The sequence below is a fragment of the Triticum urartu genome, chromosome 3A, assembly GCF_056163025.1.
Source record: "Triticum urartu cultivar PI428250 chromosome 3A, HENAU_Tu73, whole genome shotgun sequence".
Lineage (NCBI taxonomy): Eukaryota > Viridiplantae > Streptophyta > Magnoliopsida > Poales > Poaceae > Triticum > Triticum urartu.
Window position 1 is genome coordinate 706,842,585 of NC_141875.1, and position 19,869 is coordinate 706,862,453.

Sequence of the window (19,869 nt, forward strand, 5' to 3'; positions counted from 1 at the left end):
TTGTGTTGTGCAAAAATAATTCATCTGTGTCGAGATGTAAAGGATGGGTGTAGACTTCAAATATCCTTTCTGTATATTTCACTTTTATCATAGAAAGTTGTTGGTTGTATTGTTCTTTCAACTTAATCCATCTTTTTAGCCGTAAAGTCGGATGATTTAGTAAAAATAATGTGAAACAACGCACTTTGTGTATTTGAACATACAATAACTCTATCAAGTTTCTGAAAATATCTTAGAACAAATTTACCTAAAAAAGTAAGTTGCAAACTGTCCAGGTTGTACGTCAATTGACAAGGTGAAAAAACAGCTTATATACCTGGGTTACAAAAACGAATCCATCGCCCACCTTGGGGCTCGAACCCAAGACCACAAGGTTAAGAGCCTTGCGCTCTACCGACTGAGCTAGACTGGCAATTTGATATTGTTTTTCAACATTGGCCTCTTTTGATTGTTGTATTCAAGTCATGCCAACATAAACTAATATAGTTCAAGTTTATCATATGGAAGCTTTTTGAGCAGACGAAAACCAAAAGGTTCCACGAGAAATTGAGCTAGCTCCTATTTTCTATGTTGGGCACGCCTACAGCAAAGTAGGACAGGCGGTGGATGCTTGGAAGCAAGGCACAGAGATTCTTTGGGCCAATGTTCTGAACTTGTTCAGAAAATGCACAACAGAGAGAGTTTCTGTACGAGGTTCCCTGACTTGCTCAGACTGATGGAAAATTGATGCGGCACTTCAAGGAATCAAGGGTAATCTCTCTCAAGACTCACTCACTCAGTTCATGACCATGTGGAATGAACTGCAGCAGGTTCAGCTGGCTCACAGTCAGGAAGACACTTTAACTTGGCGTTGGACTGCAAATGGCCAGTTCAGTTCTAGCTCGGTGTACGCTGCTACCCTCGTTGCAAACATCAAGCTGCTATTTGCAAAGTTGGCCTGGGGCTCGTGCACCCTCTAAATGCCAATTTTTCATTTGCCTTGCAGCTCAAGATCGTTGCCTGACTGCAGACAACCTTGCTAAGAAGGGATGGCAACATAATCCACTCTGTTCTCTTTGTCTTCAAGAGCCTGAAACCGCTGCGCACATGTTTGCTACTTTCCCCTATGCTAGACATGCATCAGAGTTTGATTGTTATCTATGGTGAATACCTGAGCAACTGCTGCCAGCGCTCAAGGAACAGGCTAAATCGTGGAAATCCATTATCTCTCTGGAGTGGTGGAACATATGGAAAGAAGGGAATGCCAGAGTTTTCAGAAATTCTTCCTGCAGCCCAAGACCATTATTTCTAAAAATTCAGGTGGAGGCCAAGGATTGGGTTGATGCTGGTCGTAGGCAGGTTCTGCACATCGTAGATCGACCCTTAGAACCAGATTGATGTAACTATATGATCTAAACCACCCCCTCCCCTTTGCAGAGGCTGGGCAAACCCCCTTTTCGAAAGAAAAAAAAACACCCCCTCCCCATGTACTTCACGTTCAATTTATCAAAAAAGGGTTTTCCCCCGCTTTATATTATAAAGCCAACATCATCACAACATCCGGACAGACCGATACAACGCACACCACCACCGCACACAACACACACACCCAAGACATGATACAAAGGTGTCGAGCACCGTCCCCCAATGCCACCACCAACCAAGCTAACTAAAAATGACGAAGGATAACCGCTTGAAGAGGACGGAGACCTCCATGAAGAAACGAGGAGGGGGGATACGGTCATGACAGAGCAGGGACTCCAAGACAGTGCCTCCTAGGAGGGGACGCCCATGGATAGCCGCCACCGTCCGATCCGTAGATCAAGTTTTCACGTTCAATTTGTAAACCTTTATTCCTTCTAAGCGCAATGAAAAGCAGTGATCCAGCCTTTTCATCAAAAAAATGTTCCGAACATGAGGTGCTTATGTGTGAAGGGCACGGCTGAAAATGCTCCAATACGCAATCTCGATTGCAGTACTACCTGGAACTGGAAAAATGCTTCCAAAAGGCAGTACATATAAATACAAGAACATGGCAATGCAGTAACAGATGAACACACGATTATCACTTAATTAATTAGGCTTTGAAATAATTAATTGATATTCGATTCCGTGGTTTATAATTTGGGTGTGCACTCAGCCAATAGCAGGATGTGATCAACCGATCATCTAATCTTGAATGTCAAGATGTCATGTTGTTCTGTAACAAACGGGAAACACTATAGCAATAGAACATCTATTATCAAGTATTAAGCGTTCCCTGAAGAGACATCACTTGGTAAGGCCAATGTCCAATCACAACATCAAGAGAGCATCAAGGAGATGCAAATGAATCCTAATCGTTTCTAGTTAGTACATACAACTTGCACCTGAAATCACACCATCTTTGTAGAACTGCAAGGTGTCACTCAATGGAACAGCAATGCTCCTATTCCACACAAGAGAGCGGCCAAAGGATGTCGCGAACTCCCTTGAGCTCGTCGCCCACCACTCGGCACGCCGGTGCCTATCTCCCGGATGCCTTCGCAAGAAACCCCTTCCTTTCCTTTTTGGCACTCGTCGGCGAATAGGGCTGGCGGGTACGAGCCATGGACGTTGATGTAGGTTAACATTGTGTCTGCACAGTTAGTGCTCTGGTTGTTGATGTACGAGGCAAATGGGCATGCAAATTCCTTGAAAGCATCACAACATTCCGTAGGAGGCGATTGTGGTCCTTTGCACCTGCTTGTGATGATTGTGTAGTTCTAGGATTCAAAGTCCATAGGGCACTCTGATAAGCATGCACATGAATAAACAGAAGCATATTATGAAGGTATTGAAAGTCTTGAACATGGTCAGAAGTAGTACTCCTATGTGACCTGTAGCGCAAAACAAAACTTATTCTCTATCTTTGTGTCACATAATTTTTTTGAGTAAATAATGGTGCATACTTGCATAAGCCGCTTAACTCTCTGGACATACAGACTGCATCCGACTGATCTGATGTATGGACATTTGAATTTTAGAGTTCAGCGGCTTTTACTACTGAAGGATAGTTTGTAATTTCCGTCAGTAGCTTACCGCTTAACTCTGTTTTGCACCAGTTCAGAAACTCCACACCAGCCTTTTCAGTCCTATATATAAACGCATATGAGAAGAATCAAGAGGTTATGTTGGGTTAACAAGCATGTGAATTCAGTATCTTCAGTATGCGCACCATCAAATGCGGCTGGTTGCAGAACATCTCAGCTCACAAACAGGCATACGCTCGTTCCCCAATTCCAACCCCTTACACAGCAACAATGACGAAATCAATCCAAGTGATGTTCAATCCTTGGGCCCTGTTTGGATCACCGTTTCTCTTTTAAATACACTTGTAAAAAATACACACCTCACCCCCGTCGTTTCACTTTCGGCTGGAGTTTGCACAGAGACCGGTAAGTTACACTTGTAAATTATACACCTCCGTATTATAATACATCCATTCCAAGCGCGGCCTTGGTCTCATGGAGACTAATAGGGTCCGTTAGGGGTATCTAACGGCATCACTTCCAACCAAATCTTCTCTAATATTAGACCAAATCTCTCCATCTTTGGACCTATCCCGAAACCGTCATGGCGACTAAAGGGTTAAACTGAGCAAGAAGAAGAAGAAAGGAGACAACGTACCCCTCTTGGTCTGCAGCAAGCTCCTCTTCCCCGTCGATCCGGTGCTGGCCTGGGACACGCTGTCTGGTCAAGCACCAAGAGAGCAGAACGAACCCATCACAATCCGCTCCAAGAGGCAAAATACTAGTACTAGTACGCAGTAGGGAGCACGGACCCGGCAGAAAGGGCGACGCGGAGGCGGAGGCGAGCCATGCCAGGACGGCGGCAGGGAAGAGGAAGAGGAACTGACGGGTCAGAGCCATCGCTCGCCGCTGCAGCTTGATCTTCAGCGGAAGGACGGTAGGTTCTTGGGCGAAGTTGGCTCGGCACTCTGGTCTACTCTAGTGGACTAGTGTCGCGGGCGGCTATGGAGAGACCTATAGGCCCATTAGTAGCCCATTTCATAAGTAATAAAGAGCCCAAGAGCACCGACAAGCAGGCTTCACGCACGAGAGACGCACACAGCGCCAGCCACCGGTCAGAATCTTTCGTATGCGGGCTAGCTTGAGGCGCAAGAAGAACATGATACGGGCATTATCAAACTCCCTTGGCGTGGTGACAGAGGATCCGGCCGAACTAAGGGAGATGGTCCAAGATTTCTACAAGTCATTATATACTTCTGAGGGAGTGAGCGGAATGGAGGAAGTGCTTCAGCATGTACCCCGCAAGGTTACTCAGGAGATGAACAACACATTAGATGCGCCCTACTCGAATGTTGAGGTGAAGACGGCACTGTTCCAGATGTTCCCGACTAAAGCCCCGGGGCCCGATGGTTTTCCGGCCCACTTTTACCAAAGACATTGGGACCTATGTGGGGATGAAGTGACAGCGGTGGTTTTGCGCATCATTAGAGGGGAGGAGAGCCCTGAGGGAGTCAATGACACGGTGTTAGTTTTGATACCAAAGGTTGCTAGTCCGACCCTTTTATCTCAATTCAGGCCAATAAGCCTTTGCAATGTCTTATATAAAATCGCCTCGAAGGTCGTTGCCAACAGATTGAAGAAAATCTTGCCTGATATTATTTCCGAAGAACAATCTGCTTTTGTGCCTGGGAGACTCATCACAGATAATATTATTTGTGCTTATGAATGCTTGCATTTCATGAAGAGGAACAAATCTAAGACAAATAGTCTATGTGCCTTGAAGTTGGATATGATGAAAGCGTATGATAGGGTTGAGTGGGCTTGCCTACATGCGATCATGCTGAAATTAGGCTTCTCCACAGCATGGACTGATATTGTTATGGGAATGGTAAAATCAGTGTCTTTCTCGGTGTTGTTCAATGGAGAAAAATTGGAGCAATTTAAACCATCCAGAGGTATAAGGTAGGGAGATCCCCTTACCTATTCTTATTGGCAGCAGAGGGCCTTTCGTGCCTCTTAAAAAATAGTTCTCAGTCATCGGTACTTGGCGGCGTGAGGGTGGCACCCACAGCTCCTGTGGTGAATCACCTTCTGTTTGCGGATGACAGCCTGTTGCTATTTAAGTCTAGTGTGGAGGGAGCAAATGCGGTTTCAAACCTACTTCGTACTCATTGCGATGCATCCCGCCAAAGAATCAACACTGAAAAGTCCTCAATATTGTTTAGCAAAGGTTGCCCCGAGGTTTTGAAGAACCAAGTAAAAAAACATTCTTCAGGTTCAGAATGAGTCCCTAAGCGAAAAATATCTGGGGATGCCTACAGAGGTTGGTTAGTCAAAAAATGGCACATTCCGTTATCTGAGGGATAGAGTGTGGGAAAAAGTGAAGGGGTGGATGCAGAAACTATTGTCAGCAGCAAGTAAAGAGGTGTTGATAAAATCAGTTGCACAGGCCATACCAGTTTTCTCTATGTCTTGCTTCCACCTCCCGAGGGGTCTACGTGATAGTGTAACGTCAATTATTCGACAATTTTGGTGGGGCTCAAAACATGGGAGGAGGAAACCTGCATGGGTATCTTGGGACGTCATGACAAACCCCAAAAACTTGGGTGGTCTTGGTTTTAAGGATATGGAAGTTTTTAACCTGGCTCTATTATCTAGACATGCTTGGAGGTGCCTGACAGAGCCGCTTTCTTTGAGTGCACGCATTCTAAAGGCGGCTTATTATCCTAACTCATCCATCTTCGAGGCAGAGGTGGGCTCACACCCATCACAGATATGGAGAGCAATTGTTGATGGAAGGGACATATTGAAACTGGGTGCGATTATGCGGATATGAGATCACTAGTAGAAAAAGGGCATGTTGTCCCGGTTCGTAAGAGCCTTTTGTCCCGGTTCCTGAACCGGGACTAAAGGGTCGGTACTAATGCCCTGTCCCTTTAGTCCCGGTTCAATCCAGAACCGGGATAGATGGGCCACCACGTGGCCTGTGCGCGGAGCCCAGACAGGAGGGCCTTTGGTCCCGATTGGTGGCACCAACCGGGACCAATAGGCATCCACGCGTGAGCATTTCTGTGGCTGGGGTTTTTGTTTTTTTTTTGAAAGGGGGGGGGGGTTGGGGGTTTTGGGGGTTAATTTAGGTGTTTCATATATTGTGTTAGCTAGCTATAATTAATAGAGAGAAGTGTCCTCTCTTATGTCCGTGCTTGGTCGACGCTACGTACTATACATACGTATAGAGAGGACTAGACACGCTAGCTAGCTAGTAAGCAAACGAAGGAAACAGAAGATCGTCATGAACATATATGCATACAGAGAGAAGTGATATCGACCACCTCTCCTTCTCCGAGAGATTGGTCAAACAACAAGTTCTCGTATATCTATCCGACACTACCGACTACATATATACAATAATTATCTCTTACAAATATAATCATACGGACTCATGGTCCACATAGTATTCTCCGTCTTCAGCTATCACGTGGTCAAGAAAGAATGCTGCCAATTCCTCTTGAATTGCTCGCATGCGAGCTGGTGCTAGGAGTTCATCCCGCTTCTGGAACATCTAATTTGAAGAAGGGGGTCAATACATATATATATGAATGAATGAAACTCAACACAAATGATGGTAATAAAATAAAATTGTGAATGTTGTTATTTACGTACTTCATATTGTTCGTCAGTGTAGCCCCGCTCATAGGTCGTGTGGCGGATGGACTCGCAAACGTAGTATCCACAGAAATCATTCCCTTGTTCCTGCCACAACCACTTTACAAGAAATAGAGGTCAATCAAACTGATAATCAAGAATGCCAAATGGTATTGATGAAACTAGCGCTTGAATCAATAGGAGATGCGCGGAACATGCTACTATAGTACTTACTTTCGGGTGTCTAAATTGCAGCTTCTTCGGGAGTCCTGGAGCTTTTTTGGAGAATTTTTTCCAAACCCTGCCAGACAAAGAAAACAATTACTTGATATATCAGGAAATGAACAAAGTTGCTGATATGGTGGATAATGATCGATTTAACTTACTTCTCGAGCATTTGAGTCATGTCCGCATAGTCCTGGGGATCTTTTCGTCTTGAGTCTAAGACGGTTACTAGTCCCTGCTCAAGCTTAATCTCTAGGAGAATATAGTGGAAACTGCACACGCATGCATAACTCATCAATTACATTACTGTAACCTTGACTAATATATAAGGGAAACCGAATACGCACAAGACAGTAACACTCACTTGAAGTTGTAAGGAAAGAGTATTATATCTTTGTTTTCATTTATTACCAACGATCGTAGCAAGTTGGCCTCGGTATCTGCGGCATGAAATTTAACCTGAGTTGCATCTATGAGATATGTGTTAATGAACCCAATATCACCGACTTGTCTTTTCTTCAATTCGGCGATCTTCAATCTGCATAATATAGTGAGGATGATTATAAATACATGCAATGAAAGAGCTGAGCTATATAGAGAGACTTAATGAGAGAAGTAGTACTACTTACAGACAGTAGCAGGTGACCGTTGTTTTATCGAGGGCCAATTGATTGAAAAACTGAAAGAACTCCTCAAATGGAACAAGCAACAGTTCAATTCCAACGAGGTCATGCTCCTTTTTAACTTTCACATACAAAGTACTCCTCCCCCCAGAGTCTCTGCAGATTTTCAAGTACCAATCATGCAATCTTCGCATCATCATTGATAGAGATCTTTCATCTTTGACGAGAGGCTTCCCGTACTCGTATCTTTGTATCTGCACCTCCATGAAATCATAATGTACATCGTCGGGCAGGTAATCGCCAAGATTGCTATAACCGGGCACCATCCTCAGATCATTAGCGACGTTGTCGCTAGGCACCTTGAGCGGGGGGCACGATTGCTTCGCTTGTTCGCCGAGCTGGGCAATTTGTTTCCCAGCTCATCGTTCTTTCAGCCTTTGATCACTGACAGTACTTCCCGACCGCTCCGCTTTGGCAAATTCCTTTCCAATAATGCGCTCATAGTTTCCTTTCGGCGGAGACTTGGGTGGTTTTGTCAGGGCAGTCAGAGTGCGCTTCACTTTCACCGGATCTACCTTCTCCTCCGGAGGTGGATGTTTCTTTGCTTTCACCCCTTCAAAGTAGTTCCTCACTTCTTCTCGTGCGATCTCGGCGTTCTCCTCCGGGGTCCTCTCGTATGGTAACTTCTCTAGAGTCTTCAGAGAAGGACCGAATCTGTATTTCCTCCCGCCTTTGGCTGTACTGCTAGACGCCGGCAGAGCAGACGTAGCGGTTGTCTTCTTTACTTGCTTACGAGGCGGAGGAGAAGGACTACGACGCGCCGGAGCAGCCGGAGTGGCGGCAGGTATCTTCCGCCCTTGCTGACAAGGCGGAGAAGGAGGAGGCTGGCTGCTCGGCCGCGTCGGCGCAGGCGGAGAAGGAGGCGGAGTGCCGCCACGTGCCGGAGAAGGAGCCGGTCGAGTGCCCTGATCATCACTCGCCGGAGGAGGAGGCGGTGGAGGAGGCGGAGTGCCCTGACTCGCCGGAGGAGGAGGCGGTGGAGGAGGCAGAGTTCCCTGACTTGCCGGAGGAGGAGGAGGAGGCGGAGGCGTCCAGTTCGGAAGGTTGATGAGCTCCTTCCGCCATAGGCATGGAGTCTTCAGAGCATAACCCAACCTAGTCTCCCCTTCACCGGTAGGGTGGTCAAGCTGGAGGTCCTCAAATCCCTCCGTTATTTCATCCACCATCACCCTAGCATATCCTTCTGAAATCGGCCGACAGTGAAAAGTTGTGCCAGGTTCAGTAGGATAAACAGAGCCAACAGCCGCCTTGACCTTCAAATTCATCCATTGCGTCATAAGGTGGCAATTTTGAGACTCCGTGATAGCATCCACGGGATAGCTGGCAGGAGCCGTCAAGGCATGCTCCGGCTGAAGCAGCTCGGTGGAAGCCACGCTGCTTCTCCGCTGAGATGGCGGGGTAGCTTCGGGGGAAGCTTCGGCAGTTCGTTTGCTGTGATTTGCTTCTCGTTCCTCTATCGCTTGTACCCTTGCTTGCAGCGCCTGCATTTGAGTCTGCTGCAATTTTTTCCTCCTTTCCTAGCATTTGTACCCGCCTGCATCCGGAAACCCAACCTTCCACGGAATGGAGCCTGACGTGCCTCGTGTCCGTCCAGGGTGCTCAGGATCCCCGAGGGCCATTGTGAGCTCGTCGTTCTCTTTGCCTGGAAAGAATGTCCCTTGCTGCGCTGCTTCGATATACTACTGAAACTTCCTGAATGGTATGTCCATTTGATTGTTCGTCCAAATGCACTTCCCTGTTACAGGGTCCAAGGTTCCGCCAGCCCCGAAGAACCAAGTCTGGCAACGGTCTGGCCAGTTAATTGTCTCTGGTTCGATCCCTTTATCAACCAGATCATTCTCAGTCTTGGCCCACTTAGGCCGGGCTACGAGGTAGCCACCTGACCCCGTGCGATGGTGATGCTTCTTCTTCGCAGCATTTTTCTTGTTTTTCGCCGACATCTTCTTACTCTTTTCCGATGTCTTGTGGGCCACAAATGCGGGCCAGTGATCTCTGATCTTCTCATATCTGCCCTTGAATTCTGGTGTCTCTTTATTTTCGACAAACTTATTCAGCTCTTTCTTCCACCTGCTGAATAGTTCTGCCATCCTCTTAAGAGCAAAAGACTTGATTAATTGCTCTTTAACTGGCTTCACTGGATCATCCTCTGGCGGTAGGGTGAAATTTGACTTCAGCTCAGTCCAAAGATCATTTTTCTGCATATCATTGACATAAGACACCTTAGGGTCTTCTGTAGCCGGCTTTAACCATTGCTGGATGCTGATCGGGATCTTATCCCTAACCAAAACCCCGCACTGAGCAACAAATGCGCTCTTTGTCCGGAGGGGTTCAATCGGTTGGCTGTCGGGCGTGATTGCTATGATCTCAAACTTTTCATCCGAGCTCAACTTTTTCTTCGGGCCTCGTCTATTTACCGAAGTTGTGCTCGATCCGGAGGGCTAGAAAAAAGAACAAAGACTTAATTAATATGTGTACATACCAAAACAATGAATGCATCAATTAGCTAGTCAGCAGAAGCTTAACTAATATATATACCTGGCCGGACTCGGTTCGGTCACTGGAGACGTCATCACGGTCTCCTTCTTGCACCGGCATTAGGTCACCGGAGCCATCATAATCATAGCCAGCTCCTTCCAGACCATCGGTGTCGTTGAGAAACAATGAGCAGACGGCATCACTTCCTCGTGCGATTATGTCCCCCAACAACTCTTCTTGTACTTCGTCTCGGGCGGTGTCCATAGTTTCTACAAATATTGACAACATGGCAATTATTATTCAAACATGACAGATGGATATATTATTCAAATATTGACAACAAATATTGACGCTGCTTCTCTAGGGTTTGGGGTGGCCTTGACAACGCTTCAAGGATAAAAAAAGAAAAGGAAGAAGAAAAAAAAGAGGAGAAGAAAGAATAGAGGAGTAAGAACTCCTCTATTCTTTCTTCTCCTCTTTTTTTCTTCTTCTTCCTCTTTTTTTTATCAGGAACGAGGGTCGTCGAGGGTCACCGAGCGGTAGAGGAAACCCTAAATAGCAAGTATCATGGGTGTGAGATACATGTGGCCGTCGGTGTTGGACACTACATCCACGTCCCACAAGTGACGTGGGCGTCGAAGCCCGCGTCACTTGTGGGACGTGGATGTACTGTCCGACACCGACGGCCACATGTATCTCACACCTACGTTACTTGCTATTTAGGGTTTCCTCTACCGCTCGGCGACCCTCGACGACCCTCGTTCCCGATAAAAAAAGAGGAAGAAGAAGGAAAAAAAAGAGGAGAATAACTCCTCTATTCTTTCTTCTCCTCTTTTTTTTTCTTCTTCCTCTTCTTTTTTTATCCTCTTCTTCCTCTCATGTTCGACGACCCTCGACCCCTCGGCGACCCTAGACCCCCTCTCGACCCCCTCATGTCGAAGTTTTCGGGTAGGGGGTATATCGACAATGACATACCCGATACATACATACAAACATACCACATGCATCCATACATATATGAACAAAATGAATATCTACTAATTAACAACCTAAATAAAAAAAACTAATACATATAGGAAGAAGAAGAAAAAAGAAGAGAAGAAAGAATAGAGGAGAAGACTTCCTCTTCTTCCTCTCCTCTTCTTCTCCCTCTTCTTCCCCTTCTTCCTCGCCTCTCTCATGAATGTCTGACGTTCTCGACCCTTGACCCCCTAAACTAGTTCTCAACCCTCGACCCCCTAAACTAGTTCTCGACCCCCCCTCATGTCGAAGTTATCAGGGAGGGGGTATATCGACCCCCCTCATGTCAAAGTTATCGGGGAGGGTTATACCGACCCCCCTCCTGTCGAAGTTAACGGGGAGGGGGTATATCGACAATGACATGCATACATGAAAAAAATGCTATCCATCTATACATACATAGCCACATACATATATACATGGAAATAGTGCTATGAGAAAATAGAAAAATTTCATAAAAATAATGCTATGAATTTTTATTTTCTTCTTCTCCTCTATTCCTTTCTTCTTCTCCTCTTCTTTTTCTTCTAAATTTTAGCATATTCTAAATTTTCTTCTAACTTTCTATATATGAACAAAAAACTTTCTATGAACAAAAAACTTTCTATATATATATGAACAAAATTTTGATGAACAAAATTTTCTTCTTTCTTCCTCTTATTTCTATGAACCAGAAAAATTACATATATGGAAAAAGATTAATACACATATGAACAAAAAAATACATATATGAACAAAAACATGCTCTGAACAATTTTTTATACATTTTGAACATATACATACACATAGCCACATACATACACATATACATTATATTATGAACAAAAAAATTAAACTAATAAAAATGAAGGGCGCGCAGGGGCGGCGGCACGGCAGGGCAGGGGAGGCGCGCGGCGGGGTGGCGTGCGGCGGCAGCGAAGGGCAGGGGCGGCGCGCGGCGGCCACGCAGGGCAGGGGCGGCGGCGACGGCGGCCAGTACAAGGGGAGGAGCAGGGGAACGGGCGGCGCTCACAGCGAGGTGGCGTCGGCGACGAGGAAGGCTCGGGGTCGGCGGACGGTGAAGGCACGCTCGGGGGCGAGGGCAGGGGCGCGCGGGCTCGGGGGGCAGCGGACGACGTCGATTTGGGCAGCCTTGCGGCGTCGACGAGCTCGGCGTCGTTGGGCGGGCCGGGGGGCAACTGGCGATGAGTTCGTCAAATTTTCCTAAGTCCTGCTTATATACACAGAGTATTGGTCCCGGTTTGTGGCACCAACCGGGACCAATGCCCTCTTTAGTCCCGGTTGGTGCCACCAACCGGGACCAAATGCCAATTTTCAGCAGCCCAAAGGGCGGGAAGCGGCGGCCTTTGGTCCCCGTTGGTAGCACCAACCGGGACTAAAGGGGGGCATTGGTCACGGTTCGTGGCACCAACCGGGACAAATGCCCACTTTAGTCCCGGTTGATGCCACCAACCGGGACCAAAGGCCTTGTGCTGCTGCGACGTCGAAAGTTTAGTCCCACCTCGCTAGTTGAGAGGGGTGCGCGGTGGTTTATAAGCCCCACTGCCGCACCCCTCTCGAGCTTCTCTCCATTGCAGGCTTACAGGCCTAATTGTCACTGCTATGCCTGTGGGCCTACTGGGCCTCCTGCGGGCCTGAATCCTGGCCCTTGGATGGGTTTCTAGTCGTATTCAGGCCGTGGGGGCCCAGTAGGTGGTTTTTTTTTGTTTTTTTGTTGCTTTATTTATTTTATTTTCTTTTGTTTTTTGCTTTATTTTTTAATTCTTTATGCTTTTAGTTTTAGAAAAATCATAAACTTTTTGTTAATGCCATTAGTTTTCAAATTTGAAAACACTTTTTTGTTTTCTTTGTTGCTTTATTTATTTTATTTTGTTTCTACTTACAAAAAAATACTTATTGTTGCTATTTTTTTCCAGTTTTTTTGTTTTGTTTTCTGCATTATTTATTTTCTTTTGTTTTTTGCTTTATTTTTTTATTCTTTTTGCTTTTAGTTTTAGAAAAATTAAAAACTTTCTGTTAGTGCCATTAGTTTTCAAATTTGAAAACACTTTTTTAGTTTTTTGTTTTCTTTGTTGCTTTATTTATTTTATTTTGTGATTAACTTTACTATAAAAATAATTTTTTTCCTGTTTTTTGATTTGTTTTTTGCATTATTTATTTTCTTTTGTTTTTTGCTTTAATTTTTAATTCTGTTTGCTTTTAGGTTAGCAAAATTATAAACTTTCTGTTAGTGCCATTAGTTTTAGAAAAATTATAAACTTTCTGTTAGTGCCATTAGTTTTCAAATTTGAATAGTTAAAATTTGAATTCTTTGAAATTTGTGTGAATCACAAGTTTGTGATTAACTTACTAAAAAAATAAGAATAGATGCGCTTATAGAGAAAATTCAACCTAAATTCATAGTAAATTTCTATGAATTTCAGAGAAATTCACTATGAATTTAGGTTAAACTTTTCTCTATTAGGGCATCTATTTTCACTTTGAGAGGAGCTCAACAAGGCAGAGAGGGAAGGGCTTATAAACCGGTGTGAGCCCCCTTCGGTTGGCGAGGTGGGACTAAACTCTGCCCGCAACGAGGACCAACCCTTTAGTCCCGGTTTGTGGCACAAACCGGGACTAATGGTCATGGGCCACGGGTGAGGAGCAAAATTATAAACTTTCTGTTAGTGCCATTAGTTTTAGAAAAATTATAACCTTTCTGTTAGTGCCATTAGTTTTCAAATTTGAATAGTTAAAATTTGAATTCTTTGAAATTTGTTTGAACCATAAGTTTGTGATTAACTTTACTTTTTCCAGTTTTTGTTTTGTTTTTTGCATTATTTATTTTCTTTTGTTTTTTGCATTTTTTAATTCTTTTTGCTTTTAGGTCAGAAAAATTATAAATTTTCTGTTAGTGCCATTAGTTTTAGAAAAAATTATAAACTTTCTGTTAGTGCCATTAGTTTTCAAATTTGAATAGTTAAAATTTGAATAATGGTATTACGAGGGCCGAACCATAAGACATTAAAGCATTTCAAATGAACTCTGAAAAAGTTGAAAGTTGGCATGGTATCATAATTTCACCCACATAGCATGTGCATGTACAAAACGGACAATGGTAGCATGTTCGTGTGTTACAAAGTTGGCATGGTATCATCATAATAGTTGCGGGAGAAAGTCTTCACTTTTTCTTTGCTTGTACATCATTGGCTAGGACGAACGGTTCGTCAGTGTAGCCAAGATTTTTCAGATCCACTGTAGTCATTCCGTACTGTGGGTCTACCTGCACCCCGCCGCCTGACAGATTGACCCATTTGCACTTAAACAAAAGGACCTTAAAATCAGGTCCGTAGTCAAGTTCCCATATGTCCACTATGTAACCATAATATGTGTCCTTTCCGCTCTCGGTTGCTGCATCAAAGCGGACACCGCTGTTTTGGTTGGTGCTCTTTTGATCTTGGGCGATCGTGTAAAATGTATTCCCATTTATCTCGTATCCTTTGTAAGTCTACAGTCAAAGATGGTCCCCTAGACAACAAGTACAACTCATCACAAACAGTGTTGTCACCTCTGAGACGTGTTTCCAACCAACTGCTGAAAGTCCTGATGTGTTCACATGTAATCCAGTCGTCGCACTGCTCCGGGTGTTTGGAGCGCAAACTGTTCTTGTGTTCATCGACATACGGGGTCACCAAGGTAGAGTTCTGTAGAACTGTGTAGTGTGCTTGAGACCAAGAATATCCGTCCCTGCATATTATTGAGTCTCTTCCAAGAGTGCCTTTTCCAGTCAGTCTCCCCTCATACCGCGATTTAGGGAGACCTATCTTCTTAAGGCCAGGAATGAAGTCAACACAAAACCCGATAACATCCTCTGTTTGATGGCCCATGGAGATGCTTCCTTCTGGCCTAGCGCGGTTACGGACATATTTCTTTAGGACTCCCATGGACCTCTCAAAGGGGAACATATTGTGTAGAAATACGGGCCCCAGGATGACAATCTCGTCGACTAGATGAACTAGGACGTGCGTCATGATATTGAAGAAGGATGGTGGGAACACCAGCTCGAAACTGACAAGACATTGTGCCACGTCACTCCTTAGCCTTGGTACGATTTCTGAATCGATCACCTTCTGAGAGATTGCATTGAGGAATGCACATAGCTTCACAATGGCTAATCGGACATTTTCCGGTAGAAGCCCCCTCAATGCAACCGGAAGCAGTTGCGTCATAATCACGTGGCAGTCATATGACTTTAGGTTCTGAAACTTTTTCTCTGGCATATTTATTATTCCCTTTATATTCGACGAGAAGCCAGTCGTGACCTTCATACTAAGCAGGCATTCAAAGAAGATTTCTTTCTCTTCTTTCGTAAGAGCGTAGCTGGCAGGACCTTTATACTGCTTCAGAGGCATGCCATCTTTTTCGTGCAAACGTTGCAGGTCCTCCCATGCCTCAGGTGTATCTTTTGTCTTCCCATACACGCCCAAGAAGCCTAGCAGGTTCACGCAAAGGTTCTTCGTCACGTGCATCACGTCGATTGAAGAGCGGACCTCTAGGTCTTTCCAGTAGGGTAGGTCCCAAAATATAGATTTCTTCTTCCACATGGGTGCGTGTCCCTCAGCGTCATTCGGAACAGCTAGTCCACCGGGACCCTTTTCAAAGATTACGTGTAAATCATTGACCATAGCAAGTACGTGATCACCGGTACGCATGGCGGGCTTCTTCCGGTGATCTGCCTTGCCTTTGAAATGCTTGCCTTTCTTTCGACATTGATGGTTGGTCGGAAGAAATCGACGATGGCCCAGGTACACATTCTTCCTGCATTTGTCCAGGTATATACTTTCAGTGTCATCTAAACAGTGCGTGCATGCGTGGTATCCTTTGTTTGTCTGTCTTGAAAGGTTACTGAGAGCGGGCCAATCGTTGATGGTCACGAACAGCAACGCCTTAAGGTTAAATTCCTCCTGTCTGTGCTCATCCCATGTACGTACACCGTTTCCATTCCACAGCTGTAAAAGTTCTTCAACTAATGGCCTTAGGTACACATCAATGTCGTTGTCGGGTTGCTTAGGGCCTTGGATGAGAACTGGCATCATAATGAACTTCCGCTTCATGCACATCCAAGGAGGAAGGTTATACATACATAGAGTCACGGGCCAGGTGCTGTGATTGCTGCTCTGCTCCCCAAAAGGATTAATGCCATCCGCGCTTAAAGCAAACCATATGTTCCTTGGGTCCTTTGCAAACTCATCCCAGTACTTTCTCTCGATTTTTCTCCACTGCGACCCGTCAGTGGGTGCTCTCAACTTCCCATCTTTCTTTCGGTTCTCACTGTGACATCGCATCAACTTGGCATGCTCTTCGTTTCTGAACAGATGTTTCAACCATGGTATTATAGGATCATACCACATCACCTTCGGAGGAACCCTCTTCCTGGGGGGCTCACCGTCAACATCACCAGGGTCATCTCGTCTGATCTTATACCGCAATGCACCGCATACCGGGCATGCGTTCAGATCCTTGTATGCACCGCGGTACAGGATGCAGTCATTAGGGCATGCATGTATCTTCTCCACCTCCAATCCTAGAGGGCATACGACCTTCTTTGCTGCGTATGTACTGTCGGGCAATTCATTATCCTTTGGAAGCTTCTTCTTCAATATTTTCAGTAGCTTCTCAAATCCTTTGTCAGCCACAGCATTCTCTGCCTTCCACTGCAGCAATTCCAGTACGGTACCGAGCTTTGTGTTGCCATCTTCGCAATTGGGGTACAACCCCTTTTTGTGATCCTCTAACATGCGATCGAACTTCAGCTTCTCCTTTTGACTTTCGCATTGCGTCCTTGCATCGACAATGACCCGGCGGAGATCATCATCATCGGGCACATCGTCTGGTTCCTCTTGATCTTCAGTAGCTTCACCCGTTGCAGCATCATTGGGCACATCGTCTGGTTCCTCTTGATCTTCACCAGCTCCCCCCGTTGCAGCATCACCGTATTCAGGGGGCACATAGTTGTCATCGTACTCTTCTTCTTCACCGTCTTCCATCATAACCCCTATTTCTCTGTGCCTCGTCCAAACATTATAGTATGGCATGAAACCCTTGTAAAGCAGGTGGGAGTGAAGGATTTTCCGGTTAGAGTAAGACCTCGTATTCCCACCTTCAGTGCATGGACAACACATAAAACCATTCTGATTGTTTGCCTCAGCCGCATCGAGAAACTCATGCATGCCCTTAATGTACTCGCAGGTGTGTCTGTCACCGTACATCCATTGCCGGTTCATCTGCATGCATTATATATAATCAAGTGTCTAAATTAATAGAAGTTCATCATCACATTAAAACCAAAGTGCATACATAGTTCTCATCTAACAACATATAGCTCTCCAGAGCATCTAATTAATTAAACCATACATTGAAACTATGTAAAACATTTCAATGCGAAAACAAATGCGATCATAATCGCAACCAAGATAACAATTGATCCAACGGCATAATGATACCAAGCCTCGGTATGAATGGCATATTTTCTAATCTTTCTAATCTTCAAGCGCATTGCATCCATCTTGATCTTGTGATCATCGACGACATCCGCAACATGCAACTCCAATATCATCTTCTCCTCCTCAATTTTTTTTATTTTTTCCTTCAACAAATTGTTTTCTTCTTTAACTAAATTTAACCTCTCGACAATAGGGTCGGTTGGCATTTCCGACTCACATACATCCTACATAAATAAAATCTATGTCACGTCGGTCTGCATAATTTTCATAAACAATAAATGAACCAATAGTTATAAAGATAATATATATACCACATCCGAATCATAGACAGGACGAGGGCCGACGGGGGCGGATACCAAAACCATCGCACTATATAAGATGGAATAATAAAAGTAAGAAAATAATACAAGTATCTATGTAAACATACAAGTAAGAATATGTTTCCTTTCAGAAAGAAGATAAGAACAAGAGGCTCACCACGGTGGTGCCGGCGATGAGCTCGGCGCGGGTGATCGATGGCGGTGAAGACGGGGACGGGGCGTGACGGACCGCTAAACCTAGCCAAATATTGTGGAAAATGGAGCTTGGAGGTCGAGCTTGGAGAGGAGAAAGCTTAAGTAGTGTGGCTCGGGCATTCCATCGAACACCTTGTGTGCATAGGAGGTGATCTAGAGCACCACCAAGCCCTCTCCCCCTCGGCCAGAAAAAAACAGAGCAGTGTGCTCTGCTCTTACGCGAGGGGGTATATATAGGCACTTCATTGGTCCCGGTTGGTGGCATGAACCGGGACTAAAGGGGAGCCTTTGGTCCCGGTTCAAGCCATCAACCGGGACCAATGGTGGTGGGCCAGGAGCGAGGCCCATTGGTCCCGGTTCGTCCCACCAACCGGGACCAAAAGGTCCAGATGAACCGGGACCAATGGCCCACGTGGCCCGGCCGGCACCCTGGGCTCATGAACCGGGACCAATGCCCCCATTGGTCCTGGTTCTGGACTGAACCGGGACTAATGGGCTGACCCGACCTGGACCAAAGCCATGTTTTCTACTAGTGGATGGGCGCTCGACCAATATTTGGCAGCACAATTGGATTCCAAGAGCGGGTATGATGAGGCCGATTTCTTCCTTGATCCATAACCCTCCAGAACTAGTTTCAGACTTAATTGATGCATCATCCACTTCTTGGAGGGAAGAGTTGATCAGGCAAGTTTTTGCTCCAATGGATGCCGAGGCTATCCTGAGGATTCCCATTTGCACCCGTCAAGTTGATGGTTTTTGGGCGTGGTCCGAGGATCCGAGAGGCCTTTTCTCTGTCAGGACATCATACAAAATGATATACCGCATAAAGAGTGGAAGAGAAGCATGGTTAGAGGAAGGAGAGCATACCTCCAATCTCCGGGGTCTGATGTCGAGTTGGTCGGCCTTATGGAAGCTAAAGGTGCCGTCGAAGCTTAAAGTATTCACTTGGAGACTTGCCCAACACTCACTACCAATAGGAGACTTGCTACAACACAGAAACATGTCCACGACGGATAACTGCGGCGTGTGTGGTGCGCAGGACAGCTGGCGCCACTCACTTCTGGACTGCACCCTCTCCAGGAGCATATGGGCTTTGTCGAATGAGGATATGGTGCAGCATATGTCTATGAACCGAAACGACAATGCAAGAGAGTGGTTATTCTCCATGTTCGAGTCGCTACCAAAGGACGAGCTTGTCACAATGATCGTCACCCTATGGGCGATTTGGGCTGCACGGAGGAAGTTAATACATGAGGGGATTTTCCAAACACCCTTTGCAACTCATGGCTTCATATCGAGCTACCTGCCCGAGCTACAGTTTTTGGAGAAGCCCGAGAAAGAGAAGAAGGCACCGGCCCCTAGACCGAAGCAGTGGATCCCTCCGCCTGAAAATCACATGAAAATCAACGTTGATGCGGCGGTTGCGCGACATGGTGGTTTCGGGACGGTTTCGGCCATATGCAGAGACGGCAGCGGGGAGTACCAAGGAGCGTCGGCGATCCGGTTCAATAATGTTGATGATCCAGAGACGTTGGAGACCTTGGCGATTCGTGAAGCTTTGGCCCTTGCTGAGGACTTGCTCTTCCATGATATTTCAGTGGCTTCAGACTGTAAAGTGGCGGTCGAAGCAATCAAGAAAGGTACAAGTGCACAATATAGAGCCGTGATACATGAAATAATAGACCGCTCTAGAGTTTTTTTTCTTGTTTGATTAATCATGAGTTTAGGACCTCGAATGTTGAGGCTCACAAGCTTGCAAAGCATGCGTTATCCCTGGGTTTTGGCCGCCATGTCTGGTTAGGTCACCTAGGAAATTTGGATTTCGTCCCTGTAAACATTTGTGACGGATGAATAA

The 19,869-nt window shown here is 45.5% G+C and overlaps 1 non-coding gene and 1 pseudogene across 1 annotated transcript; both read right to left on the minus strand.

Annotated features, from left to right (window-relative positions):
* Window positions 1–339: 339 nt before the first annotated feature.
* On the minus strand, window positions 340–412 carry TRNAK-CUU (transfer RNA lysine (anticodon CUU)). The gene has a single exon. It is a non-coding gene; the product is annotated as a tRNA-Lys (tRNA).
* Window positions 413–2,322: 1,910 nt separating this feature from the next.
* On the minus strand, window positions 2,323–3,869 carry LOC147981931 (GPI-anchored protein LLG1-like; annotated as a pseudogene).
* Window positions 3,870–19,869: the final 16,000 nt, after the last annotated feature.